Source organism: Delphinus delphis, chromosome 2 (assembly GCF_949987515.2).
Source record: "Delphinus delphis chromosome 2, mDelDel1.2, whole genome shotgun sequence".
NCBI lineage: Eukaryota > Metazoa > Chordata > Mammalia > Artiodactyla > Delphinidae > Delphinus > Delphinus delphis.
Genome location: NC_082684.1, coordinates 169,216,594 through 169,241,682, shown reverse-complemented (window position 1 = coordinate 169,241,682; position 25,089 = coordinate 169,216,594). Strand labels below are relative to the sequence as shown.

General features: G+C 36.5%; 1 pseudogene; it reads left to right on the top strand.

Moving 5' to 3' along the window:
• Positions 1 to 209: 209 nt before the first annotated feature.
• LOC132419059 (cilium assembly protein DZIP1 pseudogene) lies at positions 210 to 3,826 on the top strand (annotated as a pseudogene).
• The last annotated feature ends 21,263 nt before the right edge of the window (positions 3,827 to 25,089 follow it).

Below are 25,089 nucleotides of genomic sequence, written 5' to 3'. Positions count from 1 at the left end.
TGTGATCACGGGAGATGCTACTTAATTTCAAAAGTGTTTAAAGACATGTTCATGGAAGGCATAACACTGAATTTTCTGAGCTGAGTTTCAGGTCGGGATAGGCAATTCCATGTGGTCAGATGGTTTAAATAAATGCAAGTTAAAAAGTATGGCTATGCTCATGAAACAATGAATTCCATGTGACTGTGACACTGAGAACTGGTGTGAACATGGAAGAGAAGACTGGGGGTGAAGGAAAGGCACGTGCATGTGGACTGGTAATTGGTATCTACAATGTGCCAAGCATCATAATTTTCCTTCTAAGCCATGAAGAGATTGTAGAGATTTCTGAGTAGACAAGACACATAATCAGATATTTATGTTTCAGAAAAGTTAATTACAGCAAAATGTAGGAAATATTGGAAGAAATAAAGATTGTATGGTGAACTTAGAAATAAATTTTTTTTTATTGAAGTATGGTTGATTTACAATAATGCTTTAGTTTCAGGTGTACAGCATAATGATTCAGTTTTGTTTTTCATTTTTTGCAGATTATATTCCATTATATGTTAGTACAAGATATTGGGTATAATTCCCTGTGCTATACAGTAAATCCTTATTGCTTATCTATTTTATGCATAGTAGTTTGTATCTGTTAATCCCATACTTCTAATTTGTCCCTCCCCCCTCATCCCTTTCCCCTTTGGTAATCATAAGTTTGTTTTCTATATCTGTGAGTCTGTTTCTGTTTTGTATATAAGTTCATTTGTATTATATTTTAGATTCCATATATAAGTGATGTCAAACAGTATTTGTTTTTCTCTGTATGACTTATTTCACTCAGCATAATATTCTCTACGTCCATCCATGTTGCTGCAAATGGCAATATTTCATTCTTATTTATGGATGAGTAATGTTCCATTGTGTGTATATACACACACAATCTTCTTAAGACCATTGTCTGTTGGAGTGCACTTGGGTTGCTTCCATGTCTTCATTATTGTAAACAATGCTGCTATGAACACTGGGGTCCATGTATCTTTCGAAACTAGAGTTTTCATAGTTTCTGGATATATACCAAGGAGTGATATTGCTGGATCACATGGTAGCTCTAGTTTTAGTTTTTTAAGGAACCACCATACTGTTTTCCATAGTGGCTGAACCAATTTACATTCCCACCAGCAGCGTAGGAGGGTTCCCTTTTCTCCACACCTTCCCCTGAATTTATTATTTGTAGACTTTTTGATGATAGCCATTCTGACTGGTGGAGGTGATACCTCATTGCTGCTCTGAACCATTTAGTACAGGCAATTTTTATTTATTTACTTAGAGCATACGCACTAGTTTTTCTTGAATATGTTTAGTTATAATATCTGTCAAGCAGTTTTTGAATGAGCGTGTAGCAGTCTGCATTCCCACAACTAGTATATGAGAGTTTGGTTGCTCCATATTCTTGACAACACATAGTTTTGTCCATCTTTCTAATTTTAGCCATTCTAATGGATAGTCATGTCTCAGTGTGGTTTTAATTTTAATTTTCCTTTACATTACATTAATTTTCTTATAGTTTACATGTTATTATCCATCATTTGACTTTCAATCTATATATGTTCTTAAGTGGGTCTCTTATAAAAAGTATAAGAGACTTATACTCAACTTACACTCACAGGAGTTCTCACCTCGCAGCTGCACAACCTGGAGGAGTGGCTGCGCCTGGGCCTGGCCTAGTGCGAGCAGAGCAAGAAACTCCTCACCAAGCAGGCCAGTGAGATCAAGTTACTCAAGGAAGAGTGTAAATGCAGGAAAAAGTTGATTTCCACCCAGCAGCTGATGATTGAGGCCAAAGCCAGGTATTACCAGTGCCGTTTTCGTGACAAGGTCTTTATGAACCAAGCTTTTCTACAAAGTCATATTCAGTGCTGCCACCCTGAAGATTCCCATCTTGCAGAGTATAAGACAAGGGTACAGACTGACAAGCTCCAGAATAAGACCGCCACGTTGAAGGAGCTCACCAAGTGTCAGCTAGAGGCTGCACAGCATGGCCATGCAGTCAGATTCTCTAAGGAATATGAAATGTAGAAAACAAAAGAGGAAGAATTTCTGAAGTTATTCGATAGATGGAAAGAAGAAAAGGAGAAACTAGTGGATGAAATGGAAAAAGTCAAGGAAATGTTTATGATGGAGTTTAAAGAACTAACTTCGAAGAATTCAGCATTAGAATAGCAATTGTCAGAAGTCCAGAAGTCCAAAATGCAGATCAAGTCAGGCATAGGCACGTTAAAAGATGCAAATGAGTTTAAAGAAGAACGTCCTCAGCAACCCCAGGATTTCCAAAATGTGATGCAACTTCTTGATAGTCAGGAAAGCAAGTGGACAGCTTGAGTTCAGGCTCTTCATCAAGAACACAAGAAAGAGAAAAGCCGGCTCCTGTCACATATAGAGAAACTTCGAAGCCTAATGATAGATGATCTAAATGCAAGTAATGTATTCTACAAGAAAAGGATAGAAGAGCTAGGGCAGAGGCTCCAGGAGCAGAAAGAGCTGATCATCACTCAGAGACAAAAGATTAAAGAGTTTACCAGTAAACCATTAAACAGTGTCAGTGAAGCCAGAGGGAATCCTTTAACCTGGCAAACTTTTGAATCTAAGCCAACTACCCCAACTGTACCTATGAATACCCCAGCACCACAGACTTTGGATGCTAAGTCAAGTCTAACAATGGCACATGAACAGGCATTCTCATTGCACATACTGGAACGAATAGAAGAACTTTCAGAAGAAGAAAAAGGAAAGGAAAATGAACAGAAATTAAATAACAAGATACATTTAAGGAAAACTGAAGAATAACCCTTCCCTCGCTAAGGAAATAAGAACAGTCTTGGAGGAGAGTTTGGTGGAGTTACTGGAAACCTTGGGGATTAATGCAGATATATGTGGTTTTCCAAGTGACCACTTGAATAGAGTGCTAAGAACCATAGTATCAGCAAGACATGAGCGGGAATGACAAGTACCTAACATTCAGCAAATTCGTGAATTCCTTGAATGTCAGGTCACCTGTAAAATTGAGGAGAGAACACTACTGTCCACAGACAGGTACAGTGCTTCTCAAGTGGACACCCTTTCACCTGGAGAAATACCCAAAGCAATACATCTTCCTCCCAAAAGCAGACAGTTGGTTAGACAAAGACCTGTTTTTACTGATAGGACATCTGTTCCAAAAGTTAAGAAAAATATCACAGAAGATCATTTTCCCAGAAAGTCTTCAACTACTGCGACCCCTCCCTTCAGTTCAGAGGAAGAGCTGGACGATGAGGACCTCATCCAGGCCTATGCCTCGCCAGACTTACTTCCTGTGCTGTCATCTAAAAGCAACAAGAGTAGCTTTGGAAGGAGCACTGTCAAAAGTGACACTGACTGGACTGAGGGAGGTGAACTTAAGGACTCTGATATTTCTCCCAAGCCCACAGGAACCTCCATTAAAACATTAACTGGAAAAGTTGAAAAGACAGTTTCAAATCACAGAAATGTGAATAAGCCAGTTGGTGGGCTTAATGTTGCAGAGGCGTTCATCATTAAAGAACAAAAAGATCTCAAGTGTGCAGATGTGGACGATGATGACTGGGACATATCATCCTTAGAGGAAGAGAAATCTTTGGGGAGAAGAATTGGAAGAGAACAGAAGGAACCTCCACCTGTGAAGAATGAGTCAAATTCTACTTAAGTGCCAAGTGCCTGGGGTGCAACTAACCTGAAAGGGCCAAAGGGAGAAGGACCTCAGGATGAATCCAGCACACTGAAAAGCAGCTTAGTAACCAAGACTGATTGGAGTGACTCTTCAGATGTGTGACTGTCACCCCACGCATCAGGAGGCCCTTCCAGACGCCAGCAGTATTGCAGTAGCGCAGTATTTCAGTACTGCCTACACGACTCTGATGCTCCTGCTTGGCAGTATCTGCTACAATAACAAGGAAGCTGACTCTCAAAGAACAAGAGTCCCTTTTGTGGCACCTAATGCAGTTATTAAAAAACAAACTGTCAACAGTATTTTGAAGGATATAAAGGTGTTTAAGACTGCTGCTGCTTAAAAATAATGTGTCACTGAAGTCATAAAAAGCTTTTCTTCAGAACGGTACTCTAGTGTTTAAGTGTATTTTTTTCAACTAATTTTTAAGTGAATTTTTTTTAAAACTTATAGCAGGTTTTGGTTTCAATTAAAACCTTTTCTTATATCTTTCTTATGTATGTTGTCACGTTGGAAGTGTTTTATTATAAAGTTCTGTTAGTATCCTTAAAATTGAATTAGTGGAATCAGTGAAATCTTAAGAGTAGATTGCTTATTTTTCATATAGAAGTAAGTTTAGAGTTATAAAAATATAGCTAGGCCCATGTTAGATAACTACATTTTCCATAAGTACTTTTACCATATGCAGCTTTGAGCCATTATAAGCATGTTGTTTTATTTTAGAACTTTAAAAACTTTCTGTGGCATCATCTTTACCTTGGATATGTTATGAATAAAATGTAGCCAGTTTAAACGTCAGTTGTTATCATACTATGAACAGAATAGATTGAGTCAATACTGAATTCATATATGTCTGTAGTTTTTTTCACTTTTTAAAAATGCCCAACCCATATTCTAAAATACCTCAAAACTAAGTTAGTTTTATTCTTAACAATGACATTGTCAACAGTCAGAAAGTTCATATAAACTGTTTTCTGCATTTTTTATACTTTGTGGTACTATATGTACTCTGTTTCCCAAAAAAAGTAACATTTTAACTAAATGGTTTGTTGGATTTTGGATCTTTCTTCATGTTGTCAACCTTTCAAGTAAAGCCCTCCATTACAAAAAGAAAAAGTATAAAAATTAGGTCTTTTTCAAGTTAATGAAAATCACTCTAGTTGGAGAATTTGGTCCATTTATATTTAAAATAATTACTGATTTGGCTGAAATTAAGTCTGCTATCTTGTTATCTGGCTATCCCATCTGTTCTTTATCTTTTTCTATCTGGCTATCCCATCTGTTCTTTGTTTATCTTTTTCTATCTTCTTTTAATCAACTTTTTATTATTCCCCTTTACCTTCTTTATTGGCTTTTTAACTATATATTTTTGTAGTATATTTCTGGTGGTTAGCAATTTGCAGCTTCATGAATAATGTAAGACTTTTAATATTATAATTTTATATACCCTTCAATCCTTTCCTATTAATATTGCCATATATTTTACTTCTACATATATTATAAATCCATCAACATATTGATATCACTAATGGCTTTAAAACGTTAGTAACCTTTCTTGTTTTTTAACATGTATTTCTATCCTTTGTGGAGAACTAGCAGGTAGGCAGGGAGAACTAACTCTGTTCTGCATATAGGGATTCTATGAATTCCAAGCCTATGAGTGATCCTTCTTGACAGAAACAAATTTCCTCCACCCATGAAAGGCCTGCTTCTCTGCCAGCACAGGCTCAGACTTGGCAACACTCCCAGCTGCCCTAGACTGCTGACCCTCTTGGAAGGGCTTGTTTTTCGCTAGAATTTATTTCCTTTAGATCTCTTTGCATCCAAAGCTCTTCAGTGTGTTGAAAAAATATGATGTTTTTAGTCTATCTTTTTATTTTTTACAGTAGGAACAATGTAATAGGATGTGGAAACATAAATGTTTTATATAAACTATTTATATCATGACTTGTATGCAAAATATTCAAGTAATATTGAATTCTGTCAAAATATTACTATTAGTTATGAAGGATACATGGTAACTTCATAAAAAACTCCAAGTTTAGTGATATATTCAAGATACACAATGTATAGTCATTTATCAGAATGTTTACATGATTACCATAAGGAATAAATGTTGTATGTCCACAAATATCTCAAAATTCTTCTTAGGATAGAATATGGTAACATATGTAAAATACTTTGCAAATTATACAAGCTTTGTGCGTGCAAATTATTATAGTGAACTACAATAAAATGCTAATTACTTTTGGAAATGAGGATAGATATGACATAGGAGGTCTTTATGGGACTGAAGATTTTATATATAAATACACACATACACAGCTGACCCTTGAACAATGTGGGGTTTAGAGGTGCCAACCCTCTGCAAAGCTGAAAATCCATGTATAACTTTACAATCAGCCCTCATATTCGAGGTTCTACATTCATGGATTCAACCAATCAGGGTCATGTAGTACTATAACATGTATTTATTTTAAAAAATCCACATATAAATGGACCTGTACAGTTCAAACCCATATTGTTCTATATATAGAGGGAGACAGAGAGAGAGAAAGAGAAACAGAGACAGAGAGAGACTGAGGCAGAGGAAAGAATAGTTACTATGTCCCAGGCATTGATTTATGCTTGTTACACAAACTAATTCACCCTTAGCACAATCTAATCTCAGAGACAGGTACCATTATTTTCCCCATTTTACAAATAAGAAAAATGAACAGAGGTAACTTATGCAACTTGCCTAAGATCATATAACTAGAAACTGAGAAAAAGGATTTAATCTAACTGTAGAGCTGTCTCTATCAATCATTCTGCTATACTTTCTAAAGTTCTTTCTGGCTCTGAGAGCCTATGATTTTATAATGAAAAACAAAATAAGTTAACCTAAGGTATAAAAAAAAATCCCTTATTGAGTATAAAAGGTGAGAAATGAAGGGAGAGAAAGAAACAATAGAAGGGATTCCCTATAACTTCTAATACTAAAGGCACATAAACACACACACAAGCGTGCACACACACACACACACACACACACACACACACAAAATCCCAAGTCATGATCAAAATGAAATTTTCATTTCATCTGAATCCTTCCAATTACAGCTTTAATATCCCTGAAGGCCACACCTGAGAATAACACTTTAAAAAAAAAGGACAGTACCTACACAAATATGTACTTTGTACATATACAAGGTATATAGTTCTTTTTATTAAAATAGAGATAAAAAATTAAAAAGAAAAACACAGCAGGGTCCTCAGGAGGATCTTGAGCTGATATTTAGGATTCAAATTATACACAGAGCTATAAGACATCTGAAATGAGTAAAGAAACCAGAGAAATGAAACATTAAACCTTTTAAAAGACACAGTTTAAGAAATCAGGGCCAGTTTGTCTAGGGTACCATATTAAGGATAGAATCTGTTATTGCCATCAAGACAATTACACTGAGAACACTCTAGTTATTCTTCATCTTTCCTGAAGGAATATGACATGAATTGTTTAGGTCAAATTTCAGGAAGATTTGTTTAACAGTAGAGTAAGTTACCAAAAAAATTTGTGAATTTATACACAGTTGTCCTGCCTGATCCATAAAGACAAAACATGGGTGAGCAGATAGGAGTTCAGTTTTGCAATGAGTTATCAGAGACCACAGATACAATAAAGATGGATAGATGTGGAAAAAGGACAAACGCATGCTCAGTTATTATTACCTTTGAATTGAAAGGCTAAAAACATCTTAATTCACAAGACTTTATGATTAACTTAAATTATTAAAAATGAGCATTTTTTTTCCCCTCGGGTTAGTGGCTCAGTGTTTGCCCTAAAAATTTTCAAACTCCCCATTTTATAGTGTAAAAGTTCTACTGATATGTGAAGTTACTACATTCACTCGGGCCTAACCAGGACCACAAAGGTAAAGGGAAGAACTAGCTGTAGCTCTGCATAATAAATGAAGAGGAATATCAAGTTAACACGAGAGGTTTGGAGCGGAAACATGGGAGACCTAGATACGGAGATGAAAATGGGAGAAAGGTGTAGATAAGAAATTCCAAGAATACATTGTTAGAATTGGGCTGGAGAAATTCCTTCCGATGGGAATAAATGAGGAAATTCAGGACAGTGGTGTCAAAATATGTACGTACCTATGAATGTGTGTAAGAATATTTTGCTACCCTCGTTTGATATAATTCTCTCATCTCCTCCACGTAACAGCCTTGAATGAATGGTGCTTGGGCTGTGATGGGAGCAGAAATGAACTCCCTGCCAGAGTGAACTGAGGTGGAAAAAATTCAAGTTGCTCTGGGGCAGAGAGAGGAAGAGCATTCTTTCTCCTACTCCCCAGTGCCTTACAAATACATTGTTATTCTGAAAGCAAATGCATTAGGCATATAAAATTTTTGGTACGGGTTGGGTTTTGTAGGGAGCATTCCTGCTATCCACAGGAATTAAAACTCAGTATACTTGTCCCCTGCCCTGTAGGACAGTTAGGTGTGTAGGAGATACACATTTTGGCTTGAACAAAGGAAAAGCACAGGGATAAGAATACAAAGTTTATGGTTTTAATTGTCAGTTCTTGCTGTTAATACACACTAACTTTTTATAAACATATAATTTGTTAGGGCCACGGTCTCCTTGACTGTAGAATAAAATATTTTAAACTTAGAATTTAAAAGATGACTTTATATGCATGTCAATTTGACCTTCAAAATAAACTCTGGAGTTGTGCGAATCCCCCCAGAACAGGTTATCATTAACCCATTGTACAGTTGTGAAATAACATCTGGGAAGCTAAGAGATTTGAGCATATTCCACAGCTAATATGAAATAGGGCTGGGAAGGCTAGGACTCTTCACTCCTGGTTCTCTGATTATAAGTCCACTTTTGTTTATGCATTGCCCCATTTCTCTGCACTCTTTAAAATTTACCTAGTGCTATCACACGGAGAATTGCTGCTAGCAAGTTCAGTTAATTAAACAGGTTTTGTAATTCCATTGAGAAGTTCTAACAGCAATTGAAGATTTTATATTTCCATTCAAGTCTCCGTTTATTCTATAAAAATAATTATACTGAAAACCTACCAGGTTTTCATGAACCACTCTGAATCTACTTTTTGTTCCTTATCATTGCCACTTACCAACCACGACTTGACTGCCTTAAAAATCTACATGGTACCTTATGTGCGTATTCCTTTGCACACACTATGCTTTCCATCACAAAAGGTCTTCTCCTGATTCATGTGAATTCTTACTCATTATCCAAAACTGACCTGAATATCAATCCCCGCAGAAGCCCTTTCTAATCTTAGTGATTCCTGGAAAAGTCAACCATTCCCTCATCTGAGCTGCTATTTTATCTGAAGCAAAATTCTATTCTTGACCTTAATATATGGTACCTTATTTGCCTACAGGTCTGGTTTTGTGAGCAGGGACCATATTGTATCCTCAAAACTTGGAGTAGTACATTAGTGAAGGGCTCCTACTGGAGTCTCAATAAATGTTGATTACATTGAATTGAATTGAAATACTCCAGATTTTAGCATAGAACTTAAAATTCTCATATTCCAGTAATATTCAAATTAGAACCTTTACTGAGTCAGCAACATATACTATCATGACACATACTGCAAAATGATGTTATGATTTAAACTTGAATTACAAATTAAACTCAAATTTTAAAAGTACTTGTTTCATCGAAATTCAGGGATCCCACAATAGCCCCAATATGTAGGCCATTTTAGATGAACGGTACAGAGAAGCTTCAGAACACTTTAACCTATTCAACTTGCCACAGATCCAGTGTTTCTCAACCCTTCTCAAAACAAAAGGTTGCGTGGTCTTAGTGCTGAAGATGATAAATGTATGCAGAAAACACGGGGCAAAGTAGGATGGTGCTCTAGCTCTGTCTTTCCACTGACCCATCTCTCAGCAATTTTCACCACCAGACAGAAGGAAGCACCTCTGCCTGTTTCCTTTCGCTGTATAAACAATGCGTGGAAGGAGTCCCTTACCTTCTCTGCTGTGTCACTTTTTTTTCAGCTCAATTTGTCTAATTAGAATCATTGAGAAGAAATGTAAAGTTTTCATAAAATAGAGGCATAAGTCTCATAGGTGTGCGCAAAACAGAACAAAATCTATGTATATTCAAATTTTTTATATTAGGAAGATCTTATTGTAATAAAAATGATGCTTGTCAAGTCTTGATCTTAAGGAAATTTTTCATCTTGGGTCTAGGACAAGAGATTATGTGATGGTTCTGAGATTATCCTCGTGGCTCTGTCCAGGCCTCCCCAACATGGAGAGCACCGCCGGGGTGGGAGCCCCAGCCTCAGCCAATTCACGGAAACAGCTTTTCACTCAATGGTATATACAGGTAAGTAAACATAGACACACACGCACACATTATATTTTATCATTTCCAGAGGCTTTTTCTAGTCGTAGTTACTGTGATGTTGTTCAAAGTTTACTGGGCAGGGAACACACATGGTTACCTTTTCAACCTTTCTAATTTTTATTGGATCCTAAGCTCCCACGTCTTGGCCTTCAGGCATTTTTCTTGTTAAAGCCCTCCTACCTTCCAGTCCAACAAAGACCAAAGACTTCGGATATGAATTTTTTAAAGTAACCACTGGAGAAGAGGCTTCGATTACATTGGCCCAACCAGCAATCTGTGGAAGTGCACGCGAATTGCTCAGAGACAATGTCCTGCCTTTTACCTTGCAGTCACGAGTTGGAGTCAAGCAGAGATTAACAGTGTCCAAGGGTTGTTATCATCTGGTGATCACTTGGGAGCTGAGATGAAATAAATTGCTAGTATCTTGCATCTACTTGCTGAGGTTGCCTGGTTCACGCTATTTGGGGGACCAGAGCCAAATCTTAGCTGCAGTGGGTACTCTAAATAGAAGTCTCTGTGCAAAGAGCAAATTCTAAATAAACCACATATTATACTTCTTCTTGAATTAATGGAAGATATCCTCTCAGACAAGGTTGGAAGTAAGCTGGGGAGCTGTGAGTGTGGGAAATGGGCAAAGTCTGCTATTCAACACGAAAGGCCTCTAAGTATTTAAATTTAAATTCTATCCTGGGTCCTCTACAGGAGATAAATACCATCTGGTCTTGAATTCCCCTCCTGGATAGCACAGTCTGACTCAGTCAGAAGGTCCCACCTCCCTTATCTATTGTTTCGTCCACTTTGACAGTCATTAAACTTTAAGGAAAATGGAAAACTTTTCAAAAGAAAAATTTGGGAACCTAGGCATGGTTGGAATGTGCACAAGCATTTACATATGTGCAGAGAGAGAAGAGAGAAGCAATTCACATTAAATTTTCTGAATGTTTAATTAGGGCCAGATAATATTTTGTTATTATTGTTGTTATTGTTTTATTTTGATTAAAGAAGCTTTTGGGTATGAATCATTAAAGTATTTGCCTATATCTTCTACTTGACATTTCATGCATAGATACTATTAAAATAAATCTTGTCTACTTCATTTATTAATTTAATGTGTTATACATAAACTGACTCGTGGATAATAATTCAAAAAGGCCTAACTAGGCAGGACTTAGAAATAAAAGGGACTTCTAAGATTATTTTGTTTAAAGAAAATTCAAGGTTTCTAAAAGTTAAGGGTAGATTGAAATTTACAGGGCTGCCATCTTGTCCAATTGTTACAAAGAACTACAAAAGTTTCCGTCTCCAAGTTCATCCTTCATTTGCAACCTATGCATCATAAAAACCAATGGCTCTTAATTTTGGGTGGTTACAAGCGCTTTTGGGAATTTGGTGAAAGCTATGGATCTTCTGCCCAGAAAAAATACACTTAACACACAAACAAAAGAAATTTTCACCCAACTGAGGGAATGCCCCCATCTTCTAAAATCTATCCATGGACAACCATCCCCCAAAGGGTATTTGAACCACAGGTTAAGAATTCCTGAAAAAGATTATCAGCTCAGGCAACTTCCAGTAAGAGTGCATACTCCACATCTTTATCAATGCATATGAAGAAAAGAAAAAAAGGCAAGAAAGCAATGTGCTCTCTTAAAATGGGCAGAAATCAAGATTATTGGTTTAAGTAACCCAATTATTTGTCCTTGAAAATGGTGAATGGATGTTTGTACCAAGTTTTCCACCTCTCCTCCATCTCAAAATTAGAGGGCCTTACAGTATGATCAATTTTAAGACCAAACAAGGCTATGATTTTGGTAAAAGATAACTAACAAACAGACTGAGTTCCTGTAAGCCTTCTAAGGCTTCAAGTGGCCAACTCAGATGAAAACTAAAAATAGGATCAACTTAATCAGCAAGAGCTGTTGAAAAATGAATTTCAGTTAGAGGCTTGGATCAATTTAAAATTTAAAAAATTAATGTGATTCTTCTGTCCAAAATTACATTTCATTTTAGACATATATTATGTCTATACGTTAGACATATACTATGTCTATACGTTAGATATATATGTTGGACATATATATATATATATATATATATATATAATTGCCCAAAATATCTGCTTCCCATTAAAAAAAAATCTTACCACTTCCACAGCAGTAAGAATGGATGAAAATTTCCAACTAAGCATAACTCAAAAGTTATCAAATTCGTTTAGATTAGTGGCCAAGAAGAACTCGGGGGACAGCTTTACATGTGCAGCCTTAGAGTCCAAAACTCTAACTCAAAATTCATTTTAGACCATTTCGTTACTCAGTCGTCAAAACGTACCTCAACCCGGAGTATCTCGCTGCTCCACGAACCAGCAGCGGGCAAGGCCTCGAGTTGGAACGGGAAGCCACTACCAGCCAGCGGCCCGAGCCCTCGGCCCCGGGGGAGTGCACTTCCGGGACGCCGGGTGGGGGCACTTCCGGGACTCCGGACGGTGCCGGCTATGCCTCATGCACACTCGGTTCCGGGGTGCTAGCCCAGGCCCGGCGCCGGAGGCAGGGGTTACGCCAGGTCGTGGGCTCTAAGAACAAGCCTGATTCAGTTCCCGCGTCTCTCACCACGAGAAGTTTGAGGGAGGAAATTTGGACTTTGGAGTCGGCCCAGCATGGGGCTGCGGTCCAGGCCTGCGGCGAGAAGAGCGCCCGGGTCGCCCTTGACCCAGGGGAGTCGTTGGCTCCCGGCGTTGTTACGCTCACACCCCCGTCAGATCCTCGTAAAGACCAGGTATGTGGTGGGAAAAGGAGGAGCACGGTAACCGCGGGCTCCCGGGCCTCCCCTGCATCCGCGAGGAGGCGCACTGCCCGGTGGAACACGCGGCGCCAGCTGCGGCCTGGACCCTGGCTCGGGGCACCGTGGGTTTGAGGCCCACTTCTGGGGCTGGTGCACGTGGGCGGCTTGGGTTGCGGGGTCATGCTCTCAATGTCCCACGCAGCTGGTCTGTGAGCTGCCTCTCAGCCACCCCAGTGACTCCCGGCCGCGCTTTGTACTCTCTCCGCGCTCTGCATTCGCAGAATGACCTTGACCCAGGAATGCCAGCCCTGGGCTTTGGGAGTCTTCCGCTTAGGGTGAAAGGTGGGGATGGAGAATGGGAACCCGGTGCACTTGGCATATTTTTCGTTGAAACCCGGAACCCACTCCCTCCCTGGTGCCACAGCCGAACCTGGCCTCCCAGGCGGGGTGCGGGTAGGAGGTGGGGGGCTCGATCTGCCCTAATCGTAAATCATCTGTCTGTATGACTGACCTCGATCTATTTCCAAACAAAAGGGTTAAGCTTTGAAACAACCTAAGTAGTTGTTGATGAGAAAAATGTAAGCGTTAGGTAACTAGAATTGTTAAAAATGAATTTCTCGAATGTGGGGTGTGATTTTATGGTAAGATACTAGGGTCTGTAAATGTAATGACACCCATTAAGCAAGGGTGCTTAAACAGCATTAAGCAAGGGAAAAGGAGCCCAGTTTTGAATACATACACACTGTTGTCTGGTATCCATTAGTTGTTTAATGTCTGGCCTGAATGACTAGTCCTAGTTATAAATCTGCAGCTAAAATTCTGTTCATTTTGGCCAAGGAACTGTATGTGGCACATAACAAAAGTTTGATGTTAGCATTATTATAACTTTATTAATATAATCAATATAATATTATTCAACATGTCCTGAAAATACAAGATACTAGTTAATTCTCCATATAAACTGAAAATAACATATTTGTATGTTAATGTGGCATAACTTAAAAGGACTAAACATTGCTGTTTTTTATTCACACGTACTTAGCGTGCAATTATTGTTAACGTTTTCATTTTCTTGATCCGATGTTGGTGAAAACTGATATTATGTTAGTCAGTTGACTAGAGAATGTTATTGTGTAGCCAACATTTATCAATTTCAAGAAAATTTTCGATGAATAAACGTCTTTTATACAAATATTCATATACCTGAAGTAAGTGCTCTGAATTACATAGGATATATGAATATTATGTTCCTTTTGCTGTTGGTTTACCCAGGATAATTTTTCTTACCTTTACATTTGCAGGGTTGAAAATCATACTCTCATACTCTTTTCAACTAAGGATATTGCTGTATTATCTTGAATTTCCTTCAGGGCTTGATGATATTATCAGTGAAAACTTTAGGTAATTCTGATGACCAGAATTAAAATGGGAAGCCAAGATATTTATTTTGAAGAGAGGAGAACAGAGAACTTTGTAAACATGCTTCTCAGGAAGCAGTTATTAATAGCATTTTCCCCCTTCCAATTCTCCAGTTTTTAAGAGCAGCTGTTGAAAATGTTTGTCTCAGAAAATTACAGAAATAATTAAAGTTATTTAAGCATAAAATAACCAGTTTCATAATAGGCCCAAATTTTCATCAGAAATATTAAGCACCATTCGGCTAATTTAATAGATTTCTAAACTTTAGTTATATTTTCTGTGCTACAAATATTTTCCATAAGCCTAATTTATGCTAAGGAATAGTATGTCCTTTGATGAATGCTTACTCTGAGCACGTACACAATTGGTGATTAGTTTTGTATTCTGTACTCTATACCTGTTGCAAAAAAAATGCTTGTTTATCCTTCTACAAGCCAGACACGGTTCAATGAATGCCAAAAGCAAATGACTATAGAACTCTAAAATAGTAGGATTTTTAGGATTATGATATTTAGGTTTCATTTATTTTATCCATCGATTTTCATTAGGAAACTGGTAATGAGAATGACAGAATTCAGGAGTTAAAAAAAATCAAATTAACACCCTGCTGATTGCAATAAAGACTATGAAGTAATCCAATACCTGCAACCTAGCTAAAGAAGTTCACATCAATTGCAACGGCATTACATATAAAAGCAAAGGTCGGTTCTGCTCAATACATTTGGCCTATTAATTCACACTAGAAAACTGGTTGCCTAAGTAGTAGTGCTCTGGACTTGTAAAGACCTCCAAACCCAGTTAAAGTGACAGGAAAAAAGAGAAAAAGAGCAACCTAGCAATTTTCAGCAGGGAGCACAGTTTTCAGAAAGCTGGGGCCGCCTTTACCCCAATCACAGGTTAAACCAATTTGATTTCTAACAATGAAAGCACCTTCTGCTTATTCTTGAGTTACAGCACATCCCTGTGTAAACAGCCATACAATAGAAAGCCAAGGCAGGTGATATGCAGCAGAATAAAGCATCAAGGCCAAGCAAAGGAAATTCTGCACTAAGATGAAATTTTATCATCTTATTTAATTAAAAGGTGGTAGGTAGAGTAGGTAAGAAAGCTATAAGCAGACACATTTGATAAACTAGGTAAGAAAAAAAATCATATCTAGGAGGCTGTATGTAGGTATTTATTTCAGATATCCTTGGAAAATTGTGGTTTGGCTCATTGTTTTTGGACTGTAAGAGAGATTTTATCCATTGTTTAAAACATCTCCTGTAATGTAGCTTGAGTAGGTAAAATATGAAAACATACTGCAACATTCTCTCTTTTCCCTCCCAAAGCACTATAATGTAGCTTTTGAACATTTCATCATTTTTCTTTAGTTCTTGGAATGATGTCTGAGAAAGTGCTTGTCCGGTCAAAATAATCTGTAGATACTCCAAGCATATTACACATAATTCCCATTGTTTCTGTTGTCAAGCAAAGAGAAAAATTAATTAATTTACATGTTATAACCGTCATTAAATTCTTTGCAAAATTGATAGGCAAATGCACAGGGAATCAAAGCTTGGTTACATGAAACGGTGGACCAAAATCCAGCTCAAAAAATTGAACAGCTCTTGGACTCCACTTACTCAGTTGTAAAACGGGGGTAATAATCCCACCTATGATTATCTCACAAGGTTGATTCAGGGTTCATTTGAGGAAAATGTTCCTAAAAATGCTTTGAGAATTATAAAACCTCATCCTAATAAAGAGCAAACTTACACAGTTTGATTTGAAACAATACCAACATATTGGGGGAGAATTATGCTTACGGAGCCCCCTGAAATATGCAATACATATATCATTTGAGTCATCAAAGAGGAAATGATTTTATCTTGCCTGGGTCACAAAAGCTGGTCTCCGTTTGCCCTGGTTCTGGTCCATCCACGCAAGAGTTAATCATGATTTGAACACATTTTTTTCTGAAAGGTAGAAATCTCCAGTCAAAAGCCTACTCAGAACATAAGATATGGCTAAGAGTTGCACTTCGGAAACCATATGAAGGGTGTCTGTATGAAGAGTGAAGTGAAACAGGACTATTGAATCATTTTTCACAATACAGTTATGGTATCCAGAATTTGGAAGGGAATTGGAGGATAGTATTTGTAGTTCAAGTCTCTGTCCCATGTATAACTTCCCCCTTTAGAGTGGAAGAGTATACAGTTTGTGTAATTGCATTTCATGGCAATATAATCAATATGAGTTTTACACAGGGAGATAATCAGATAAATAATTGATCAACACTGGTATGGAAAGCAAACAAAACTGATAATTTATTGTTATCCATGATCATTTTGTGTGGAGTCCATGCTTCTTCCTTCCCTCTCTCCTTCCTCAGGTGTAAGGCTGGCATTGTAATCTGAAGACTTTTCCACCTTCTCCTATTCACTCCTCCAATAGATGTCTTGGATTCCTAATTCATCTTGGTATATGCTCCTCAGTGAACCTGAACTTTAATGCAAGTTGTGTAAACAGATAAGATGAAAAAGAACTAAAATTTTCATTTATGATGTATTATTGGAGAGCTCTGAATGGGGTTAGAAAGGAGGGAATTCTTTTTTAAAAAATTTATTGAAGTATAGTTGGTTTACAGTGTTGTGTTAATTTCTGCTGTACAGCAAAGTGATTCAGTTATATACATATATATATATATATATATATGTATATGCACACATTCTTTTTCATATTCTTTTCCATTGGTTTATCACAAGGTATTGAATATAGTTCCCTGGGCTAAACAGTAGGACCTTGTTGTTTATCCATTGTATATATACTTGTTAGCATCTGCTAATCCCAACCTCCCAATCCATCCCTTCCCCACCCCCAAGTCCCCTTTGGTGACCACAAGTCTGTGCTCTATGTTTGTGAATCTGTTTCGTAGATAACTTTGTGTCATATTTTAGATTCCATGTATAAGTGATATCATATGTTATTTGTCTTTCTCTTTCTGACTTACTTCACTTAGTATGATAATCTCTAGGTCCATCTATGTTGCTGCAAATGGCATTATTTCATTCTTTTTTATGGCCGAGTAGTATTCCATTGTATATATGTACAATATCCTCTTTATCCATTCATCTTTCGATGGACATTTAGGTTGTTTCCATGTCTTGGCTATTGTGAATAGTGCTGCTGTGGACATAGGGGTGCATGTATCTTTTTGAATTGTAGTTTTGCCTGGATATATGCCCAGGAGTGGGATTGCTGGATCATATGGCAACTCTATTTAGGTTTTTGAGGAAGCTGCATACTGTTTTCCATAGTGGGTGCACCAGTTTACATTCCCACCAACAGTATAGGAGGGTTCTGGAAGGAGGGAATTCTAATGGAAATTACTTTGGAGAAAAATTGTGATGCGTTCCAACATATATCATCATCTCATTTTATCTTTTATGGAATTTTTTGTAAAATGCATATAACTCACTTTTGCTTGTAAATTGTGTATACATTTTGTAAAATTCATATAACTCAAATTTACATGTGAAGTAAATTTATGTTCTGGGAATACAACAGCAATTTGAGTAGTGTTCACAGCTAGTGTGGACTGAAATTTGAAGTTGCTTATAGAAGGCTAATCTCAGGTGGGTTATGTAGAGATGGGAAGAACAGAAATAGCAAAATGTTAAAAATCAGTAACTGGACAATAGATAGGAAAGGAGATACAATAGTTGGAAGAGTCAATGATACATTGTTTTTGACAAGGGTCCCTGGTTAAACAATTAATAAAGAACATCCAAGAGAAACTGCACATTATGTAGAATAGTGGAGAAAGATGATGAATTCTGTTTGAAACATTATAACTAAGAATGAGTACAGTACCTCCCATTCAAGGTGAGTGTGCAAAAATGTTACAGAATGTGAAAGGAAAGTTAACTGTGAGAGATAATAAAATACTTATATATACAAGCATTCTGGAGTTGAGTTCACCATAGGAAACATTACAAATATTATAGCAGTCTACATTTGATTTTAAAGTGAGTATGTTAAGAATTCTTAATGGGATTTTTAAAAAAGAATACAACCCATGAAAAAGAGCAGGAGATTTTGAAGTAGCATGCAAAAAAAGAATAAAGTACAGACAGGTATAAATAAGTAACAGCTCTAGAAATGAAAATTATATAAGAAAAAGAAGCATAAAAAGAAGAAATACAATCAAAGAGAGAATTAGGAAGCTTGATGATAATAATAAGGAATTTATCCAGATAAAGAGATTGAAAGATCAAAAAGACCAGTGAAGATAGCATCTAACAGCTTTGATAGAAGTTCCAAAAGGAGGACAGAGAGAATGAAGGAGAAGCATATTTAAAGAGAAGGTTCACAAAAAAGAAGTAAAAGCAAAAGCCCCAGGGGGCTCCTCAGGAGAATGGAATGGAAGACCCATCTGTCTCCTTCTCCAAACCCAAGAAAAAGAAATCTTTTTCCAAGGAGGAGCTGGTTAGTAATGATCTTGAAGAGACAGCTGGCAGTGGAAGTCTTCCCAAGAGGAAGAAGTCTTTCCCTAAAGAGGAACCAGTTAGTGACCCTGAGAGTCAGGAAACAAGAACGTCACCTCCACCCCAAAAAAGAGGAAATTCTCTTCCAAGGAGGAGCCACTCAGCAGTGGGCCCGAAGAGGCTGCTGCCAGCAAGAGCAGCAGCTCCAACAAAAAGAAAAAGTTCTAAACATTATCCTGGGAAGAGTAGAATGGACATTTCCCTAGTGGGGCATCACTTGCAGAGATATTTCTCAGCCCATCCCCTGTATCCCAATAAAAATAAAAAAAATTCACGAGAAAAAACAAAAAGAGAAGTTTCATCCACTCAACAAATATTTACGAAGGGTCCACCTGGATAAGTTTTTCTTCTAATCGTAGAGAATATTTAAACAAGAAAAAATTGGCCATTCCCACACTAATTTTATACTTTACATTATGCCTCAACATTTCCAAAACTTAAGAAATACTTGAGGCCTCTGAAAGTACAAAACAAGTGCTGGGCAGAAACAATAAAAATGAATCCGGGCTCAATGAGTGAATGACACTCATGTTTATTGTTCATAAAAAAAGTTCCTTAAAATTAATTTAATTTGTAGTAAGAGTGTTCACATCTTCCCCTTCATCGTTTTTTCGTGTATGTCTTCTTTCATTCCTCTTGATTATTCTAGCTTGAGATTATTTCTTTAAGAAAATTTTTTTTAAAGTATTACAATTTGTTTTGTATTTTTTATTTTCTAAATCACCATTTTTGCTTTTTCTTTATTAATTTCCTACTCTTAGGCATGTTTTCTGATCTTTTATTCACTTCTTGGAATGGATAACTCATTTATTCTGTTCTGTTAAAAAAATATTGAAAGTCTTGAAATTTCTGTGTTGTAAGGTTTGGCACCACTCCACCTGTGTGTGTGTGTGTGTGTGTGTGTGTGTGTGTGTGTGTGTGTGTGTGTGTTCTCATTGTCATATTTCTTTTCTTTTTTTAATTAATTTTTATTGGAGTATGGCTGCTTTACAATGTTGTGTCAGCCTCCACTGCACAACAAAATGAATCAGCCAGACACATACCGATATCCCCTCCCTTTTGGACTTCCCTCCCATTTAGGTCACCACATTGCATTAGGTAGAGTTTCCTGTACTATTCAGTATGTTCCCATCAGTTGTCTATTTTATAGATAGTATCAATAATGTATGTGTCAATCCCAGTCTCCCAGTTCCTCCCACCCTACCCCTTTCTCCCTTAGTATCCATACATTTGTTCTCTACATCTGTGTCTCTATTTCTGCATTGCAAATAAGATCATCTATATCATTTTTCTAGATTCCGCATATATGCGTTATTATTACAATATTTGCTTTTCTCTTTCTGACTTACTTTACTCTGTATGACACTCTCTAGGTCCATCCATGTCTCTACAAATGACTCAATTTCATTCCTTTTTCTGGCTGAGTAATATTCCATTGTATATAGGTACCACATCTTCTTTATCCATTCCTCTGTTGATGGACACTTAGGTTGCTTCCATGTCCTGGCTATTGTAAGTAGTGCTGCTATGAACATTGGGGTGCATGTGTTTTTTTGAATTATGGTTTTCTCTGGGTATATGCCCAGTAGTGGGATTGTTGGGTCATATGGTAGTTCTAGTTTTATTTTTTTAAAGAACCTCCATACTGTTTTCCATAGTGGCTGTACCAATTTACATTCCCATCAACAGTGCAGGAGGGTTCCCTTTTCTCCACACCCTCTCCAGCATTCATTGTTCATAGATTTTTTGATGATGTCCATTCTGACCGGTGTGAGGTGATACCTCATTGTAGTTTTGATTTGCATTTCTCTAATAATTAGTTCATTATCATATTTCTTAATCTTATAAAGTTTTGAAACATTTTTAAGCTTTTCAAATGGTAAATTATTTATTTATAGGTTGTTTATTAAATCTAGTTTTATTTCCTTATAGTAATTTCTGCCACTTAAATAAATTGAAAAAATTGAAGTATTTTGTTGGCTTTTAAAAAAGAATTGTGTTTGTAATTTAGAAGGTACAGAGTTAGATTTTTTATCAAAACAACAATTATTTATGCTTTCTATAATTTAATAATGTTTCTTTTCCCACAAAATCTGTTAAAAATCAGAAATATTTATGTTGGCCTTTTTTACAAATTTTTATTTTTATATTTAAATAGATATTTAATAAAACAACATTTTAAAATTATAAGTCATACATTTACTCAATTAAAACTTTTTTCTTTCTTTTAATATATCCACAATCACAGCTGTTTATTATTCTAATTTAATCCTTTCTGCGTGTGCTCAGGGTGTCTCATTTACAACATAACATAAAATAGTTTAACAATCTGAGAGTTGTTTTTAATTGTAGAGTAGTATAACTTTTATTTTTTCATATTTTGTTCAAGATGCTTTATTTTTCTAGTTTTCTCAATTTATTACACTTCTCATTTCCATTTTTGTTGACTGATTTTAATGAAGATATTATTTAATTATTTGCCATTTCAAGTTAAATTTTATAAAATAGAAAAACAGTTTTTAAAATCAATGTCAAGAAAAGCATGAAATATACAAGATCACACTACACAAGATTACGAATTAAGTAAAATAAGTAAATTAAATTAAACTATATAAGTAAATTAAGTAAAATAAATACATAAATGAGTATATTATATATAAACCTCCTCCTCTAATAATTTATTCTGATAATTCCACATTCACAGATTAAAAAGGCATCACCTAATACCAAGCAGGATTATTGTTCTGTGTGTGTATGATACAATCCTCATCTTTGTAAAGCGTCAGTTATGTGTTTTTTTAGGAAACTATTTCAACATATTATCAGTAGAATTAGCTAAAGTTAGGAAATTACTTCTGAATATGAGAAGGTTATAACTGAACATTTGTGAGGGGATATAAATAATAGCAAAACTTTTCTGTCTGCCAGGCAGTGTGCTAAACACTTTGCATGAATATGATCATTTCAAAAATATATACAGAAAAATAAGTGCAAAAGCAATAAGAAATACAAAAGAAGAAGTATTTCCTTTAAATAGATGTCTCAGGACTTCTCTGGCGGTGCAGTGGTTAAGAATCCACCTGCCAAAGCAGGGGACACGGGTTCGAGCCCTGGCCCAGGAAGATCCCACACGCCGCGGAGCAGCTAAGCCCGTGCACCACAATTGAGCCTGCGCTGTAGAGCCCGCGAGCCACAACTACTGAGCCCGTGCTCCTCAACAAAAGAAGACACCGCAATGAGAAGCCTGCGTGCTGCAATGCAGTGTAGCCCTTGCTCACCACAACTAGAGAAAGCCTGCGCACAGCAACAAAGACCCAACACAGCCAAAAAAAGAAAAAAACCTGCCATCAGGCACAATTTAAATAGGTGTCTCCAAATATTCTACAGTGTAGCTTTTTACCGCTGGCAGACCTTCTTTAAATTCAGGCATTTTATTAAATGTGCTATACATTTATATACATTGGCTTAGAGTTTTTATTCATAGTACCTTTATATTCGTGTAAATCTTATAAAATAAAATTTTAATCTAATTAGATGTTTAAAAATTATTCTTTCTGTATTTGAAATTATGAAATCTTAAAGCATTATAAAATGCCTCATGGAAGAAATACTATTTTTATTTTAAGGAATATTAAAGTAAAATAAAAATTTGTGACTCATAAAGACACTTTGCTTTTACACTTTCTGTTATTTTTCTTACAAATGGCACATGAATGTTTTAAAATTAATATATTGAAAAGATGATATAATTTTAATTCAAAGTTTCAAAAAGAAATGAAAGCCTAAATCCAATTTGAAAACCTAGAGTTCTCACTGGGTGTGAATGTATTTGTATGGGTGTAATGTTTGTCATCAACAGAGAAACACAACAGAGTCACTGTCAAATTGGGTAAGACAATTATTTAAAAAGCAACACAGTTATATTACTTGTGCGTATACACACACACATACATGCATACACACACAGTGGAATACCAATGGGGCACTAGTTCTTGAATGCACATTGCTTAAGGACCAGACCAGAGAGGACACCTGAATGCAAACTTAAAATCCCTGAGATGAATTGTCTCTGAAATTCTTACTGGATATGGAGAAGTTAAAATCTTGTTTAATCGAGCTTCTTTGTTTTTTTTAATTAGGAGACCCTTACAAGCAAAGCAAATGGGGATATTCTCTCCCTGAAACTTTTTGTCAATAGTCAAGTTTATAACGTAAGGGTGATTCAAGTGACAGATTCAGTGTCAAAGATGAGGGGCTTTGCAGGTCATTATTTTTTTCAACCACAAGCCACCCACACCTGCTAAAACAGAAGCTAAAGAGGCAGGTGGAGGAAAAAATGTTCTAGAGCAAGCTGTAGGTACCAGGTCTGTTAAAGGATTTACCATGCCACCTACATGCACAGAGATTTCAACAAAAGTGTCTCAATCCTTTAGGAAATTGACTCTGACATCCAATTCATTAGCTGTTTATTTTCTTCTTTGTAAAAGACATAGCAAACAAAACCAGAATATCCTCTATGGTTTTTTGGTAGCTAAAAAAAAAGGGGGATTTGTAACTTTTAATAAAAGAGGTGGAAAGTAAGCTAAGACTAGTCTATTTGTTCATTTCTGAGATATGCAACTTTTATAAAGAAAGCCAGGAGAGGGACTGAACTGACTTGTTGTGCTGTGTTCAATAGAAGCAACGAGCCACATCCATGTCAAGAGGAGAAAAGCAAAAGAAGGTTTTAGCAAACAAGCAAGTCTATGATATTTAATTTCTCTAACTATGTAATTGAATTCTGAATGCTAGGTGATTGCTTTCATATAAATTTTTTTAGTAGAGAAATTAAATATAATCCAAGAGGAAGTCATGACTGACTAGCTCAAATTCCACATTCCTCTTGTCACTTGGCTCCAAGTCTGTCCTTCAGTGGGCACTTCCTAACTGCTTGGTGTTCACTGATGATGGCATGACCAGCATTCACGACTGCATGCCATGAGCTAGCAGAGTCTCATCTCCCAGTAAATAGCTTTACTTTCAATAGCCCCAACTTGGTCAAGTAACTGATTCTGTATTCCTCTCATTTCTCTAAGGATCTCCTAGCAGAAATCCAGTTCTTTGTAGCACTACAAAAGAAGACGACTGGCTTAAATTCCACAATTCTCAGTTCAAAGTGTGGATTGAAAAAGCAGAGGCATTCTATGACTGTTAAAATGTTTTTTTCTCTCATAGACAAGGGTTGGAAAGGATTCAGGGGTAACAGACAAGCGTAAGCAGTGCACAATATTGTGAAGACAAGTGCTCCACAGTGAGACCATGAATATAAGGAGTGAAAGCTAGATCAGAGATGAGCATTGATTTAGAAAGGGAGTTCTCCCAGTGTTGGGGGAGTGATGCTTAAACTTCCAGAATTAAGTTATAAGTTTAAATGAACTAATATTGAATTTCTCTCTCACTTTGGCAAGTGGTGTGTTTAAATCAGATATGACTAGAAATAGAAAAATAAAGAAATATACTATTCCTTATCCCCAGGTCATAGATAAATTCGTAACAGTTATTTATAATGCAGGAATGTATCTTCTACTTGTTAATTATTGGAGACATACACCAAATAGCTCATGCTTCTTCTGAAATTTTGTTTTAGTTCCCCCCCCCAAAAAAAATATTCAGACAAGCAGAGGTTAGGGTTAGGGTTAGGGTTAGATCACAGGTAGCCAACCTGACTGTGAGTGAAATGTTTCAGGCTGCTTTCACATTTAATAAACATGTTCTTGACTTTGCCTGGCACACTCCATCTTACTTTTTGTTTTGTAAAGCACATAAGTAAGGAATTTCTGAGTGCTACATAATCAACCAGGAAAAGACCTTCTTCCTCTAACTCAAACTGAGAATCATCTCTAAAGGAAAATTCGAGAGTTGAAGCAGGACCAGTTTTATTCCACATTCCTGACATCATTGTGCACAAATGAATTCAAATTAAATGAGTAATAGGGCATTTCTTGCAGTGTTATTTAGGGTACTAAAGTTGGAAATAATCTAAATGCCTCACAACAAGGTAACTTGTTAAGTACAGCAAGTATGTAAGAATTAATATGATTTACACATTAAACTTATGTTTTTAGAAAAACGATTTATTGACACAGAAAGTGGCATGGAAATATAACTAAACCATCCTAAAACGCATTTTAAAAGAAAATATTCCAGAATATTATTGGTGCTAATTTTGGATGATGGAATTATCTCCAAGCTTTATTTTCTCTGCTTTTCTT